Source organism: Canis lupus, chromosome 3 (assembly GCF_048164855.1).
Source record: "Canis lupus baileyi chromosome 3, mCanLup2.hap1, whole genome shotgun sequence".
NCBI lineage: Eukaryota > Metazoa > Chordata > Mammalia > Carnivora > Canidae > Canis > Canis lupus.
In genome coordinates, this window is record NC_132840.1 from 45,572,883 (window position 1) to 45,590,063 (window position 17,181).

General features: G+C 37.8%; 1 long non-coding RNA gene across 3 annotated transcripts in view; it reads right to left on the reverse strand.

Annotated features, from left to right (window-relative positions):
* Positions 1–5,675: 5,675 nt before the first annotated feature.
* LOC140630474 (uncharacterized) overlaps positions 5,676–17,181 on the reverse strand; it is a 137,368-nt gene continuing 125,862 nt past the window's right edge. Inside the window, exons 4-6 of one of the 3 annotated variants that reach the window (XR_012028238.1) lie at positions 8,027–8,199; positions 7,808–7,873; positions 5,676–6,199 (exon numbers count right to left, since the gene is read on the reverse strand). This is a non-coding gene — a long non-coding RNA (uncharacterized lncRNA). The other 2 variants (XR_012028239.1, XR_012028237.1) reach the window with 2 other exon arrangements.

Consider the following 17,181-nt stretch of genomic DNA (forward strand, 5'->3'; position numbering starts at 1 on the left):
TCTCACTTCTGACACCAAGTTCAAACCCTTGTGTTCAATAATTAGCTAGGACTCACAGACTTACTGAAAGCCATTATACTCAGGATTATGCTTATTACTGGGAAACTATATAGATTAGACTAAACCAAGGGAAAAAGTACATAGGGCAGAGTCTAGGAGAAGGACTAAATGCAGAGCTTCTGTTGTCTCCTGTGGAGTCAGGACAGGTTACTGTCCCAGTATGGATGTATGACAATATATAAGGAGTACTGCCAACAAGGGAAGCTCACCTAAGCTTTGTGTCTAGAGTTTTTAATGAGGCTTCATCATATAGAGATGTTTGACTCATTGGTTGCCTGCATGGTTAATCTCAGTTTCCATGTTGACTCATGGTCACTCACCTTAAGTCACATTATCAGTCTTTCTGGGGTGGCCAGTCCCCAACTTAAGACATATGGGTGTGGCCAGCCCTCTACCCTAAGTCACACCATTAGACTATTCAGTATGACCCATGGCCCTAAAGCAAATAAAGATATTCTCTCAGGCATAACATCCCTAGAACCCAAAGATTACCCCCTAGAAGCCAAGGGCAAAGAGCAGAACTTCTCTTTGGGCAAGAGATTCTTTACTATAAATTCTTTCCTACACATCTACTATATTTGGTTTAGAAAGTATCCAAATTTTTATTTACCCATTCTGAAATGGTGAAAAGCCTGTGATTCCCTACCTCCATCTTCTGTACTCTCACATAAACCATGAGGCCTGTGATATGTCGATATTCTTCAGCCTTCCCATTGTCCCTTTCATACTGTTATTATTCCTCTTCCTTCAGAGAGGGCTCCTTTTATGAGGTTCATGCCAACCATCTCTCCACATCTACTCACTAACAAATTGTTAGCCATTTCCTACTTGTACTAATATGGGAATGTTCTCAGTCTTCCTTTCCATATTAAATCCAAGAAGACAGGGGCGCTTGGGTGGCTCAATGGTTGAGCATCTGCCTTTGGTTCAGGGGGCTGGCCACCCCAGAAAGACTGCTCCTCCCTCTGCCTATGTCTGTTTCTCTCTCTCTCTGTCTCTTAGAAATAAATAAATTAAAAAAAATAATAAAAAATAAATCCATGAAGACAAAAGTTTTGCCTCTAAACTCAACTTCCCAGGTTAAAGCTACCTTCACTTCTTTATCCTCTAAAATTAGGACTCTAAAATCTTGAGCTCTGATGGATCATCTCTTCACTTCATTACTTCTCTTCCTACCAGGTAATAGGTTCTTTGGTCCCTTAATCACCCCTTAATTCCATCTCTTTCATTAGCAAATCCAATGGACATCTTCAGACTCTGTTATTTGATCTTTGTTTTGAATTTGATACTTTAATTCTGGTTCTTTGAAATGTTCTCATCCCTTCACTTCAAGGATCCCACTATCTCCTACTTCTTCCTTACTGATAATTTCCTTCTTACCCTCCTTAATGAACTCCTTTTCCTCTGCTCACTCCCTGGGATCCTTTCCTGTTTTCTTCCCCCTTCATTCATTTCTTGGGCTTGACACTGCCTTCAGAATACAGTCAAAATTACATATCTTAGAATATGGAACCTTATATCATTTGAGTCTTGTCTATGTGGAACTGAGTTCTGATTTTCTTTCCAGCTTTGCCCTACCAACTTATCATATACAAAGTGACAACCTCGTCAAGTATTGTAAATTTTTCAGATATTTCAGGTTTTTCCTAACTGTATGTCTTTGTTCATGCTGTTCCTTCTGCACAGGCACTTTTAAAGAACTTATTCAACCCTGTGGCTCCAAAGAAGGAGCACTTTATCTATGCACTGCCAATGAGACCACTGGCCACAACCCTCTGACCATAATGATTAGCTCAGGAAAAGGCAAATGATTTAGGGGAGGTCAATTAGGACCCAGAAAATTCTGGGACATTGAGCCTCTGGGAAAGCAGATTTTCTCTCTTCTTCTAGTTTGTTTTTGCCTTTGGGGGCCAACCTAATAGCCTGAGAATGGAGCTGATCCAGAGGAAACAACTTGAGAGATAAATATTGATGGTATCATCTGAGCCCAGGGTGAAACTACTACTGATGCTAGAGCTACTGCTAGACCTTGTCAGCTTACATCATGAAATAAATTCTCTTTGTGTATAAACTAGTTTGGATTTATTTTTTTCACTTTCTATAAGACAAAGTCTAAAAACTGATACTGTGCTCAACAAGTATTTGTAAAATAAATGGAAATGGTAAAGTTAGGAGATTAATGATCTCATAGGACTGATCTGAGAATTAAATGATTTACCAATCTGAAGCACTGAGCACAGCAAAAGGCAGATACTCAAAACTTTCCTTATGTTTCTGCACCCCTAGCCCTCTCCCTTTCCCCACAAAATCCACACAACACAATTCAAAATTACTACCTGCACTTGATTTTCTAGTACTAAGAAAATACATATTCTCAAATATTTCAATTATTAAATCCTAGACTTTTTCCTCCATAAATCCTTTCCTCCTATTGAAGACCACAACCTTAAACCCATTCCCTTGTATAGCATCTTAAAAGGTCTTGCCTGCTCTCCATGCAAAAAAGAATATTTAAAGTAAAAGATTATTAGATCTGATTTTATATTTACAATTTCTGCATGTCAAAAAACATAACAAAATTTTAAAACATACTGAACTTGGGAAACTGCCCAACATGTGTAAACACAGAGTATCTGAAAAATCTTACAAATCATTAAGAAAGGGACAAACATCATAATGAAAACAAAATATGTGTTGCATATAAACTGTACATTTGCAAAAAAACTACAAATGACCATTAATTATATTTTTATTTTTTTTATTTTTTTTTTAGATTTATTTTTTTTTAAATTTTTTATTTATTTATGATAGTCACAGAGAGAGAGAGAGAGAGGCAGAGACACAGGCAGAGGGAGAAGCAGGCTCCATGCACCGGGAGCCTGATGTGGGATTCGATCCCGGGTCTCCAGGATCGTGCCCTGGGCCAAAGGCAGGCACCAAACCGCTGCGCCACCCAGGGATCCCATTAATTATATTTTTAATATCAACAAACTATTCGAAGACATATATGCATTAAATAAACAAAATATGACTGTCTCCCTTATGTTGGCAAGTTGGAGAAAGGAGCAGGGGAATATATATACATATGTTCTGCTGGTACAAATGTAAATTGTTAGGACAGTAATTTACAATTTACTGAAAATCTTTAAAAATACATAACCTTTGGCCCCACAATCCACTTCCAAAAATTTATATTTAGAAATTAATCATAGGAATCTGCAAAGAATTAGAAATAATGATATAAATGTAATGACAGTCTTAATAACTGTGAAAAATAAAAATAAAATAGTGGCATCTATTGTTAATTTACTTATTGCCAAATGGTATACTAAATTTCTCACAAATTGTCTCACTTATTCTTTACTTTATAGATTTAAACATTGAATTCAGAGACGTTAAGTATCTTGGTCAAAGTCATGAGGCTAATAAGTGGCAGAATCAGAATTTAAGCCCAGTTAAAATCTATGATCTTTACTACTATTTTTAGATTTTCTTGTCTAAATTTGTAGCCATGTGATGTTATATATGATGCAGCTATTAAAAGTGATATAAAGGAATATTAATGACATAGGAAAATGTTTATGGTATTTGTGTTAAATGAAAAAAAAACATATTGTAAGACCTTACATATAGAATTATTTTCTTTTTAACAAAATAAAGTATGGGTCCCTGTTCACAGAAAAGGATCTATGATAAAATGTCTAAAAAGATGGTTATCGTAGGGTGGTAAAATTGTATCTTAGAATATTTTTACTGCTTCGTACTATTGTATTTTCTAAATGCACAAAGACTAACACATAGAGAATACATAAGAATATATATTATTTTCGCAGCCAAAAAGTTCAATATGTGCAAAAGTTTTCTTCTTATGAGATTTGAAAAGTCAAAAGTTTTTTAAAAATAAGAAGTTTAAAATGTCTTTCCATTTAACACCCAAAGTTTTTACAAAAGTACACAAAGCTAAATACAATAAGTTAATGATTTCATATAAAATAAAGGATAAACCAATGAAAAATAGAAAAGCTGAAAGCAGATAAAAGAAAGATTGTTGATAATTTGCAAGCAAACCCCTTTTAAATCCTGTTCTCTGTTTCAGTCTGAGACACTTTTTCCTGAAGGAGGTGCCAAAACACTTTTGTGTGAATAAGAGCTGGAGCCTCTACAATTGACCTGCTCTCCAAGATAGTTTATAAATACAATGCAGCAATTTGTTTTGATCCTAAGGCAGGAAAACTCTGAAATGAGCAAGACTTTTTAACTTTGACTTCAAGACTCCTAAGTTCAGATTGTATCCTAGAGTGGAAACAATAGATTAGTTGTTCCTATGACTGGAAATCATATGTAAATATTTTTATTGCTCAAAACTAGTGAGGATACATTCAATTGAATTAAAATAGAATCTCTAATGCTGATTTGCACATAGAATTTATAGTCATGAAATAACCATTACAGTGCAGTGAAACTGTTGAATTAATACTGAAACCAATTTTTTTAAAGATTTTATTTATTCATGAGACACACACAGAGAGAGAGAGAGAGAGAGAGAGAGAGAGAGGGAGGCAGAGACACAGGCAGAGGGAGAAGCAGGCTCTCCACAAGGAACCTGATACGGGACTCAATCCCGGGACTCTGGAATCATGTCCTTAGCCAAAGGAAGACGCTCAACTGCTGAGCCACCCAGGTGGTAAATTGTTATTAGTTCTAAAAGGATTGATATGTTCTCACACTCCCCTTCTACTTCCTTTTAGGTTTCCTCCTACTGATTAGATTGTTTCTGTAGTGGGCTCTTCTTACCCTCCTAATTTTTAAAATTTTGGTATTATCCAGGCTTCTGTGTTCAAACTGTATTTTCCCTCAATCCAGTCACTTCCCATAAGCAATCTTACCCATGTCTAAAATTCGTCATCTCCTCCCACTTACTAACAATTCCTAGACTTATATCCCTAGCCCCATCTCTCCCTGAAGCTCCAGTTTTATTTTGTGATTGCCTGTTAAACATCTCCACTGGAGGTTCCATACACTACAAATTCAACACATATACAAGGCAATTTGTAACCTTTCCCAATTTGTAACCTTTTCCTTTTCAGTGCCTGCCAATGTCTTCACTAATGCTGCTGATACTTAATGTTGAGATTGCAGATGTCTGTACTCGGGTGTGGTCTCAGGTCACTACAGTTTTGCCATGGATACTGCTGACTTCTTGTACTTTGGTGTCCCACAGAGATCACTGTAAAACAGCTCTTCTGATTGACTCAACTTTTTACTGTACCTCTTTCACTGTAGTGCTCAGGCATGCATCTATGGGGGTGTGGCCCAAAACCAATCTGGGTGATAGATAGAAATAGTGCTACATTCATAACCATTTCTCTTCCTTTATCCTGACTGTTGTCCTTAACCATACTTCTGTGCCATGACATTCCCTTCCCTTGGATTGAAATCTTTCCAAAGAGGCACCAAGGTCCTTCATATAAACAGTACTAAGATAGAAGCTCACCAGATCTTCAGGCATATTTAGAGAAGGCCAAAACCAAGAGGCTCAACATGTTCAGATTCTAGTGAATTAAGACTAGAGACATTTTTTTTTAAAGATTTTATTTATTCATGAGAATACACAGAGAGGAGAGAGAGAGAGAGAGAGGCAGAGAAAAAGGCAGAAGGAGAAGCAGGCTTCATGCAGGGAGCCTGATGTGGGGACTCGACCCTGGGTCTCCAGGATCACGCCCTGGGCTGTAGGCAGCGCTAAACCGCTGAGCCACCGGGGCTGCCCAAGACTAGAGACATTTTATTGTTGTTGTTGTTTATTTGTTTAATCAGTGCAGAGGAATCTCTTCTACTCATCTTCATTTAACAACAGCCACCTTTCTGCTTGGGGAAATTGCCCTTCCCTCTTCCCAATTAGCTGTGGCTGAACTGTCAACTATAGTACAGGGATTACTAGCCCACAGGAATAGGGACATGACTGTTTTGGTCATCCAGAGTTTTCATCTCTCTAGAAAAGAGATTGTTCTAAGGAATGAGTAAAGTCCCCATGAATCCTTCCGTGAGATTTTCTTCAGGAAGACCACGCCTTCATTCTTGAGGCATAGAATAAGGTTGTAATCTGGGCTTCTGTGTGAAAGGGACTTGGAGAGAACAGAGTCTAGAAGAATTAAGCAGATGAGAGATGAGAAATATGAAAGAGAATGAGTCCTGGTCGTGTCAAGCTGGAGGTTCTCTCCCTGAGATACCTGAAACGGTCTGCTCCCATTAGTTGTATAACATGCTCCCATTCTTCTCCCATTAATTTTCATTTTTAACTTAGGTGGTAGTTTAAGTTAGATTTCTATCAGGTATAGTAAATAAAATTCTGACTATTGCAAATACAAGCATGCCAAACCGATAAAAATATCTTTTTTGTTTCTCTAAGTGATCTGCCTTTTATTCATAATGGGAAAATAACTTAAAGTAAAAAGATATGAAGTTGCACATATTTAGGATTATCCAGTAAGAAATCAATGTGCTATATATAACTTGTGGTTACTATGATCTACTATGGTTCACAGATTGTTCAAGAAAAGGAAATTAGATTTTTAGAGTTTTTTTATAATGGGAAAAATTTATGGAAAATATATGCTTTGTTGGAATATAAAATATAAGCAACTTTAAAAGTTACTCAGCTTTACTATTATCTCTTGCAACTCCAATGTGAAATTTTGGTTTAAAAAAAGTATTTATAATTTTGCCATCCAGAAAATAAGAGGTATTATATACAACATGAAGTAATGAAACTCTTAGAGTTCTTTACTACGCTCTGGATTTAATAGCTTCCTATTAATTTTATAGTGAAGCATGAATAAAGATTTAACTCTACCACATTAAATCATTCTTTTTTTTAAACAACTGATCAGTATTAACTAAAGAAGGATATCTCAGCAAAATATAAAATTTCCTATAAGCAAGGCTGTGTGAAATGTGTACAGTATAAATGTGCATATAGAAGACATATTACTTAAATTCATCAATCAAGATTTATTCTCTCAAATGAGAGAGTAAAAATTTGACAACCTAATTTATACTAGATATTGTCTTTTTAAATGTGTTTACAACTGTGAACACTTTGATTTCCCAATACTGGGAAGAAAAGGAAGCACCGTGCTGGTGCCTTTCTCTTATAAACATAAAGATTACACCAAGGCAGGACGTACTCCTAAAGAAGCAGCAACTGGAAAACAGACATTAACTTGGAATCTTCTAGGACACTTTCTTTGGAACCTGTGAGAGTTTATAGGCAAAATGACATTGTTTCAGATTAAATATAGCTTTTCTGTTCCTCCTTTGAGATTCTATCTGTAAAATTCTTAGTACAGTACTTGTTACATTGTAAGACAGTTCTCTTCCGATTACTTTCTACTTTAGCATTTTGGGATTGATAAAATATACTACCTGGTTTTCTTATGTTTGTATCTATGTGATATTACTATGCTGGATACCTATTGTCTCATTTGCCCAACATCCAATCTTTCTCTGTCAGCTGTTTCTCACATTTACCCCTTATGATGGATGAAATGATTGAGCCCCATCCTTCCCAATCCTCTGTATCCCACTCTGACTATAGCTTCACTGTGGGCAGAAAGTATTTCTCTGTCCTTTTACTCACTTTTTAGCCATGTGATTTACATTGACCAGTGGCATATGAGTAGCAGTGGCAGTGTTAGGATGGTTCTGAGTCTAAACTTCAGAAGCCTCCTATGATCCCTGGCTAGCTTACCGGCTCCTGGGAGGATGACCAAGGTATGGAATACAGACATCCTGGTCAACACAGTCTGAAGTAGAGCTGCAGCAGTCAATCAGCACATGATGGAAGTAAATGACAGTTATTTTAAACCACTAGTTTGGGATATTTGTTATACAGCATTAAAGAGAAAATAGCTAGCTGACACACCTGTCACCTCACCACTCCCAATCATATAGTTCCCATAGGACTTACCAAGTTCTTATAAGATCTATAATATCTTCTTACAAGATCCTGTCATCAGTTGGTCCAGAGGTTGACTGGGCTACTTAGAACTCTTCTCAATGCTTTGAACTTGGAGGGAGAACATCATGTGATCTTTCTATGGCAGAAAATCTAAGGTGCGAAAGTTGGGAGTTATCATCAGCCTGTGGAGAAAGTACATTTGCAGTGAGAAAGAAAATGAGTCAGGAGGCAAAGAGCAAAGGGGTTTTTAGAGTCCCTGGTTGTAGTTTTTATTAAGGCTCTGCTGCATTCTTTCCCTTCCTTAGGTTCTCTGAACCAATAAATTCTCCTTTTTTGACTAAGTTATTTGCATTGGGTTTAATTAAATCAAATGAATATCAGCAATACACATTTATTCTTTATTTTTTTTTCTTTATTGTGGTAAAAACATAGCATAAAATTTACCATCTTAACAATTTTTAATAATGGAGTGCAGTAGTGTTAACTATAAGCATATTGTTGTACAAACAGAACTCTAGAACATTTTTTTCTTGCAAAACTGAAATGCTATATCCACGAAACAACAATTCTTCTTTCCCATCTCCTCTCTGCCCCTGGCACTACCATTCTACTCTAAGTTTCTGTGAGTTTAACTACTTTAGATATCTCACATAAGTGGAATCATTCCGTATCTTTTTGTGACCAGTTTATTTCACTTAGCATAATGTCCTCAAAGTTAATCCATGTTGTAACGTCTGATGGAATTTTCTTCTCTTTAGATGCAAAATGTCCCATTACATGTATATACCACAATTTCTTTATTCATTCATCCATTGATGGACATTTAGATTGCTTCTACCTCTTGGCTATTGTGAATAATGCTGCAATGAACATAGCTGTGCAAATATACACTTATTTTCTCAGTGGATTCAAGCTAATAATTATTTATACAATCTCTGCTTCTGGACTTCTGTCTCTTATCATGTTTTACTTAGCTCATTGTCCATTTTTCTAATGCAATCTTCCTGACGAAAGAGTGTCTTATTTATATATATCTGTATTTCCCAAATTATCCTTTCAAGTGATAATAGTCACTGAATAAATATTTGTGAAATTGTGTGGTTCCCCCTCCAAACCTCTGAATTAAAACTAGATCTCTTTTGTTGTTGTTGAAGTAAGTCCATATTTATTCTAATCCATCTATTTTTCTTTTTAATTTAAATTCAATTAATTAACATATAATTCAGAGGTAGAGGTCAGTGATTCATCACTTATATAATACCCAGTGCTCATTACATCACACACCCTCCTTAATGTCCATCACCCAGTTACCCCATCCCCTTATCTCTCTCACCTCCAGCAATCCTCAGTCTGTTTACTGTGATTAAGAGTCTGTTATGGTTTGTCTCCTTCTCTGATTTCATCTTGTTTTATTTTTCCCTCTCCTCCCCTATGATCCTCTGATTTGTTTCTTAAATTTCACATATGAGGGATCCCTGGATGGCTGGGCGGTTTAGCGCCTGCCTTTGGCCTGGGCGTGATCCTGGAGACCCGGGATCAAGTCCCACATCAGGCTCCCTGCATGGAGCCTGCTTCTTTCTCTGCCTGTGTCTCTGCCTCTCTCTCTCTCTCTCTTTCTTCTCTGTCTCTCATGAATAAATAAATAAAAGCTTTAAAAAAAATTCCACATATGAATGAGATCATATGATAATTGTCATTCTATGACATATTTCACTTAGCATAATATCCTCTAGTTCCATCTACATCATGGCAAATGTCAAGATTTCATTTCTTTTTTAAATTTTTTAAATTTTATTTTAATTCTGCTATACTTCTTCCCTTTTTAAAAAAAAATTTTTTTTATTGGAGTTCAATTTGCCAACATATAGCATAACCAGTGCTCATCCCACCAAGTGCCCCCCTCAGTGCCCATCACCCAGTCACCCCAACCGCCCACCCACCTCCCCTTCCACCACCCCTTGTTCATTTCCCAGAGTTAGGTGTCTCTCATGTTTTGTCACCCTCACTGATATTTTCACTCATTTTCTCTCTTTTCTCTTTAATCCCTTTTACTAATTTTTATATTCCCCATATGAATGAAACCACATAATGTTTGTCCTTTTCCAATGGACTTATTGCACTGAGCATAATACCCTCCAAGTCCATCCACGTCGAAGCAAATGGTGGATATTTATCATTTGTAATGGCTGAGTAATATTGCATTGTATACATAGACCACATCTTCTTTATCCACTCATCTTTTGGTGGACACCGAGGCTCCTTCCACAGTTTGGCTCTTGTGGACATTGCTGCTATAAACGTCGGGGTGCAGGAGTCCTGGTGTTTCACTGCATCTGTATCTTTGGGGTAAATCCCCAGCAGTGGAATTGCTGGGTCATAGAGTAGTTCTATTTTTAACTCTGAGGAACCTCCACACAGTTTTCCAGAGTGGCTGCACCAGTTCCCATTCCCACCAACAGTGCAAGAGGGTTCCCCTTTCTTCACATCCTCTCCAACATTTGTTATTTCCTGCCTTGTTAATTTTCACCATTTTCACTGGTGTGAGTTGGTATCTCATTGTGGTTTTGATTTGTATCTCCCTGATGGCAAGTGATGCGGAGCATTTTCTCATGTGCTTGTTGGCCATGTCTGTGTCTTCCTCTGGGAAATTTCTGTTCATGTCTTTTGCCCATTTCATGATTGGATTGTTTGTTTCTTTGCTGTTGAGTTTAATAAGTTCTTTATAGATCTTGGATACTAGCCCTTTATCTGATACGTCATTTGCAAATATCTTCTCCCATTCTGGAGGTTGTCTTTTAGTTTTGTTGACTGTTTCTTTTGCTGTGCAGAAGCTCTTTATCTTTTTTTTTTAATTTATTTTTTATTGGTGTTCAATTTACTAACATACAGAATAACCCCCAGTGCCCGTCACCCATTCACTCCCACCCCCCGCCCTCCTCCCCTTTACCACCCCTAGTTCGTTTCCCAGAGTTAGCAGTCTTTACGTTCTGTCTCCCTTTCTGTTATTTCCCACACTTTTCTTCCCCCTTCCCTTATATTCCCTTTCACTATTATTTATATTCCCCAAATGAATGAGAACATATAATGTTTGTCCTTCTCCGACTGGCTTACTTCACTCAGCATAATACCCTCCAGTTCCATCCACGTTGAAGCAAATGGTGGGTATTTGTCATTTCTAATAGCTGAGTAATATTCCATTGTATACATAAACCACATCTTCTTTATCCATTCATCTTTCGTTGGACACCGAGGCTCCTTCCACAGTTTGGCTATCGTGGCCATTGCTGCTATAAACATCGGGGTGCAGGTGTCCCAGCGTTTCATTGCATTTGTATCTTTGGGGTAAATCCCCAACAGTGCAATTGCTGGGTCGTAGGGCAGGTATATTTCTAACTGTTTGAGGAACCTCCACACAGTTTTCCAGAGTGGCTGCACCAGTTCACATTCCCACCAACAGTGTAAGAGGGTTCCCTTTTCTCCACATCCTCTCCAACATTTGTTGTTTCCTGCCTTGTTAATTTTCACCATTCTCACTGGTGTGAGGTGGTATCTCATTGTGGTTTTGATTTGTATTTCCCTGATGGCAAGTGATGCAGAGCATTTTCTCATGTGCTTGTTGGCCATGTCTATGTCTTCCTCTGTGAGATTTCTGTTCATGTCTTTTGCCCATTTCATGATTGGATTGTTTGTTTCTTTGGTGTTGAGTTTAATAAGTTCTTTATAGATCTTGGAAACTAGCCCTTTATCTGATATGTCATTTGCAAATATCTTCTCCCATTCTGTAGGTTGTCTTTGAGTTTTGTTGACTGTATCCTTTGCTGTGCAAAAGCTTCTTATCTTGATGAAGTCCCAATAGTTCATTTTTGCTTTTGTTTCTTTTGCCTTCGTGGATGTATCTTGCAAGAAGTTACTATGGCCGAGTTCAAAAAGGGTGTTGCCTGTGTTCTTCTCTAGGATTTTGATGGAATCTTGTCTCACATTTAGATCTTTCATCCATTTTGAGTTTATCTTTGTGTATGGTGAAAGAGAGTGGTCTAGTTTCATTCTTCTGCATGTGGATGTCCAATTTTCCCAGCACCATTTATTGAAGAGACTGTCTTTCTTCCAATGGATAGTCTTTCCTCCTTTATCGAATATTAGTTGCCCATAAAGTTCAGGGTCCACTTCTGGATTCTCTATTCTGTTCCACTGATCTATGTGTCTGTTTTTGTGCCAGTACCACACTGTCTTGATGACCACAGCTTTGTAGTACAACTTGAAATCCAGGATTGTGATGCCCCCGACTCTGGTTTTCTTTTTCAATATTCCCCTGGCTATTCGGGGTGTTTTTGGATTCCACACAAATCTTGAGATGATTTGTTCCAACTCTCTGAAGAAACTCCATGGTATTTTGATAGGGATTGCATTAAATGTGTAAACTGCCCTGGGTAACATTGACATTTTCACAATATTAATTCTTCCAATCCATGAGCATGGAATATTTTTCCATCTCTTTGTGTCTTCCTCAATTTCTTTCAGAAGTGTTCTGTAGTTTTTAGGGTATAGATCCTTTACCTCTTTGGTTAAGGTATCTTTACCTCCTAGGTATCTTATGCTTTTGGGTGCAGTTGTAAATGGGATTGACTCCTTAATCTCTCTTTCTTCAGTCTCATTGTTAGTGTATAGAAATGCCACTGATTTCTGGGCATTGATTTTGTATCCTGCCACACTGCCGAATTGCTGTATGAGTTCTAGCAATCTTGGGGTGGAGTCTTTTGGGTTCTCTATGTACACTATCATGTCATCTGCGAAGAGGGAGAGTTTGACTTCTTCTTTGCCAATTTGAATGCCTTTTATTTCTTTTTGTTGCCTGATTGCTGAGGTTAGGACTTCTAGTACTATGTTGAATAGCAGTGGTGAGAGTGGACATCCCTGTCATGTTCCTGATCTTAGGAGAAAGGCTCCCAGTGTTTCCCCATTGAGAATGATATTTGCTGTGGGCTTTTCATAGATGGCTTTTAAGATGCTGAGGAATGTCCCCTCTCTCCCTACAGTCTGAAGAGTTTTGATCAGGAATGGATGCCATATTTTGTCAAATGCTTTCTCTGCATCTATTGAGAGGATCATATGGTTCTTGTTTTTTTTCTTGTTGATATGATCAATCACATTGGTTGCTTTATGAGTGTTGAACCAGCCTTGCATCCCACGGATAAATCCCACTTGGTCATGATGAATAATCTACTTAATGTATTGTTGGATCCTATTGGCTAGTATCTTGTTGAGAATTTTTGCATCTGTGTTCATCAGGGATATTGGTCTGTAATTCTCCTTTTTTGTGGGGTCTTTGTCTGGTTTTGGAATTAAGGTGATGCTTGCCTCATAAAACAAGTTTTAAGTATTCCGTCCCTTTCTATCCTTCAGAACAGCTTTAGTAAAATAGGTATTATTTCTTTTTTAAACGTCTGATAGAATTCCCCTGGGAAGCCATCTGTCCCTGGACTTTTGTGTCTTGGGATGTTTTTGATGACTGTTTCAATTTATCTGTGTACAATTTAAAATTACTCATTATCACCAGAAATACACACACTTCACTAAAGAAACTTGTTGAGTATTCCCTATCACAAACCGAATTATTTTAGACAACCAGAAAGACCTTTTTTAAAAAAATTGCTTTACTTTGGCATATTTTGTCTTCCAATATATATGATGTGAGAACAGAGGACTAGCTGAGGACAAGACATGAGCCTGGGGCAGCACATTGACAAGTCCTTGAAACAGGGAGAGGGACATTCCTCTACGGACTCAACTGCTTCGATGTTCATACTTTACTAAGAGCAGAAGGCAATCTTAGTCCTACCCCCAGGAGCCTGTAAGCCTACTATAACATATAAAAATTCCTTTAGAAATTTCCTTTATCTCTAAACCCCCAAGATACTTGTTAGCAACCATCCTCCAAGCACATGGCCCACTGATACACATCTGAAGGGTCTCATGTCTCAGGTTTTATTAGACAGTAGTATGTGACCTTTCCCCAACAATACCTAGTCCCCTCAAGGTCCTGGAAACCTTGCTTCCAAAATTCCTTAGAGAGTATGCTCTCCTCAAATCCCTCCCAACTCCCAGGTATATAATCAGCCACATCTCACAGGCAGAGGGCAGCAGCTCTTCCTGCCCATGGGTCCTGCCTCATGCTTAATAAAACCACCATTTTGCACCAAAGACATCTCAAGAATTCTTTCTTGGTTGTCAGCTCTGGATCTCATCTATATTCCAAAACTTCATCATATATATATATATATATATATATATATATATATATATATATAATGTATTATATATTAAATAATATATTATTTATATATTAAATATTAAATATATACAATATATAATAACTGAATGATAGTGGGTTTTTTATTAACAATGTAAAATATACTATGGAATCATTCTTGCCTTGTAAATTTATTGATGAAGTAGGAGAGCGAGGTTCTTGTCTCACAGAGTTGAAGAATGAATGTTGTGGACAAAAGAGAGTGAGTAAAGCAATAGACGTTTACTAAACAAGGATACATAAAAAGCTCTTGAGAGTGAGAGGGGTCCCTACAGGGTTGCCAATGTGAGCTTCCACTAACAGTCTTTTATTTAGAACTGACCAGAGAGCTTGTGGCCTTATCTTTCTTGTGATGTCTTGGTTTGAAGAAGGACTGGGAATAACATCTTTAATGGCTTCTTTTTTAGGTCTGGTTACTCTTTGTTGGTCACAGATGGTTGTCATAAAAAAGACACCATCCCCATTCACACCTAGGGAAGGGTGGTCTGGTTTGTCCCTTTACCTCTCATTTCTTTATATCTCAGCATTTTGGGGATTTCTGTGAGCCTGATCCCATAGACCCCTGTCTATCTCTCTCTACATAGCCCTGCCTATCCCTTACTCATTGTAAGGTTAATTCAAGGGAAAGGAAAATTATTCTTCTTCATTTTGTTCTACCCATGTTTGTTCTGACCTTATATACTTATCTATTTTTAGAACATTCTTTTATTGAATAGATATTTATTGAGTGTTTCCTATGTTCCAGTAATTATTCTACTCCTAAGAATAAAGGGGTAAACAGAACAGGAAAAAACTCTAGTCCTCATGGATCTTACTTACCTTCTAGTGTAAGGAGATAGACAGTAAGTAAAATAAATAAGTAAAGGATAGCTTTAGATGATAGCATTTAGTGAGAAATCAAGTAGGGAAGGCAGACAGAGTTAGTTCAATGTGCTCAAAGATCTTGCTGGGATATATCATTTCAGCAAAGATCTACTAGAAATGAGTGAGAGGCTACAGAGTTAATTTGAGGAATGTGCTTAAGGTACAAAGAACAGTAGAAGACAGGAGAGGGGTGAAAAAGCTCTGGGTTCATTTGAGGACCAGGGGGAGGCCAGATTGGGAAGAGCAAGGAAGTAAGGGGGAGAACAGTGAGAGATGAAAATAGAAGGAAATGAAATCTGAAAAGTAACTGCAGTGAGGGGTGATGGGCAATAGTGTAAGGCTCTGGGTTCATTTGAGGACCAGGGGAGGCCAGATTGGGAAGAGCAAGGAAGTAAGGGGGAGAACAGTGAGAGATGAAAATAGAAGGAAATGAAATCTGAAAAGTAACTGCAGTGAGGGGTGATGGGCAATAGTGTAAGGCTCTGGAAGGCCTTCAGCTCTTTTGATGATGGAGATGAGAAGTCATTGGAAGGTTTTAAGTAGAGGAATGACAATGATTTGACTCCGGGGGTCTGGCCTAAGCAACTAGAAAGGTTGAGTAAAGTGGCTATTAACTGAAATGGGGTAAAACTTGAAAAGGAAGATATTTTGCAGAGCAATGGGGATGGGAATTAGGAATTTGTTTTGGGACATGTTATGTATAGAGTGCCTTATATGCCTCCAGACAGATGTTCAATAGGCAGGTGGTCACATCAAGCTGAAATTCAGAGGAGAGAGAAGCAGGTGGAATATAACATTTTGAGTGTCACCTGAAAACAGATGGAATTCAAAGCCACAAATATGAGTGAGAGTACCAAGAAAGTAGATATAAACTCTTTATCGAAATGGGGAGAAGCCCTAGGACTGTGCACAGAACATTTTTATGCAGATATCAGAAAAAAATAAACCAAGGCAAGTTTTCTATCAACTATCAAAAAAAAGATTACCAGGGAATGCATTTATTTGTGACTGGAAAAATAATTAATGCTAATATCACAAAGTTAAAGAATCTTGAAGCTAAAATAGACCTTAACAGATGTTGACATTCAATCTGAGGACATTTTGGCAACAAGTACCTTGACCTTTAAAATGCTAGCTCACTGAGTCATTCGTCACATTCTAACTTAGGGGTTTAATTTCAGTCAAATGATGGACAATGACTGAAATATGAACTTCCAGTCTAATGTAGGTGGATTAAACATTTAAAGAGGAATTAATACCTGTTTTTCTGAAGCTGGTCCAAAAAATAGAAATGGAAGGACAACTTCTAAACTCTTTCTATGAGGCTAGCATTACTTTGATCCCAAAACTAGACAAAGACTCCACCAAAAAAGGAGAATTACAGACCAATATCCCTGATGAACATGGACACAGAAATTCTCACCGAAATATCAGCCAATAGTATCCAACAGTACATTAAAAGGATTAGTCACCACAACCAAGTGGGATTTATTCCTGGGATGCAGGGGTGATTCAACATCCACAATTTAATCAATGTGATACATTACATAAATAAAGGACAAGAACCATATGATCCTCTTAATAGATGCAAAAAAAAAGCATTTGAGAAAGTATAACATCCTTTCCGGGTTAAAACTTTTCACAGGGACTCCTAGGTGGCTCGGCAGTTGAGAGTCTGCCTTCATCTCAGAGCATGATCCTGGAGTTCTAGTCCCACATTGAGCTCCCTGCAGGGAGTAGCAGGCTTCCTGCAGGGAGCCCGATCACACCTTGGGCTAAAGGTGGCACTAAACCGCTGAGCCACCTGGGCTGCCCCAATAAATAAAATCTTTAAAAAACACCTCAGTGTAGGGATAGTGGAAACATAGCTCAATATCATAAATGCCATATATAAAAAGCCCCCAGTGAATATCATTCTCAATGGGGAAAAACTTAGAGCTTTTCCCCTAATGTCAGGAACAGGGCAAGGGTGCCCACTTTCAGCACTGTTGTT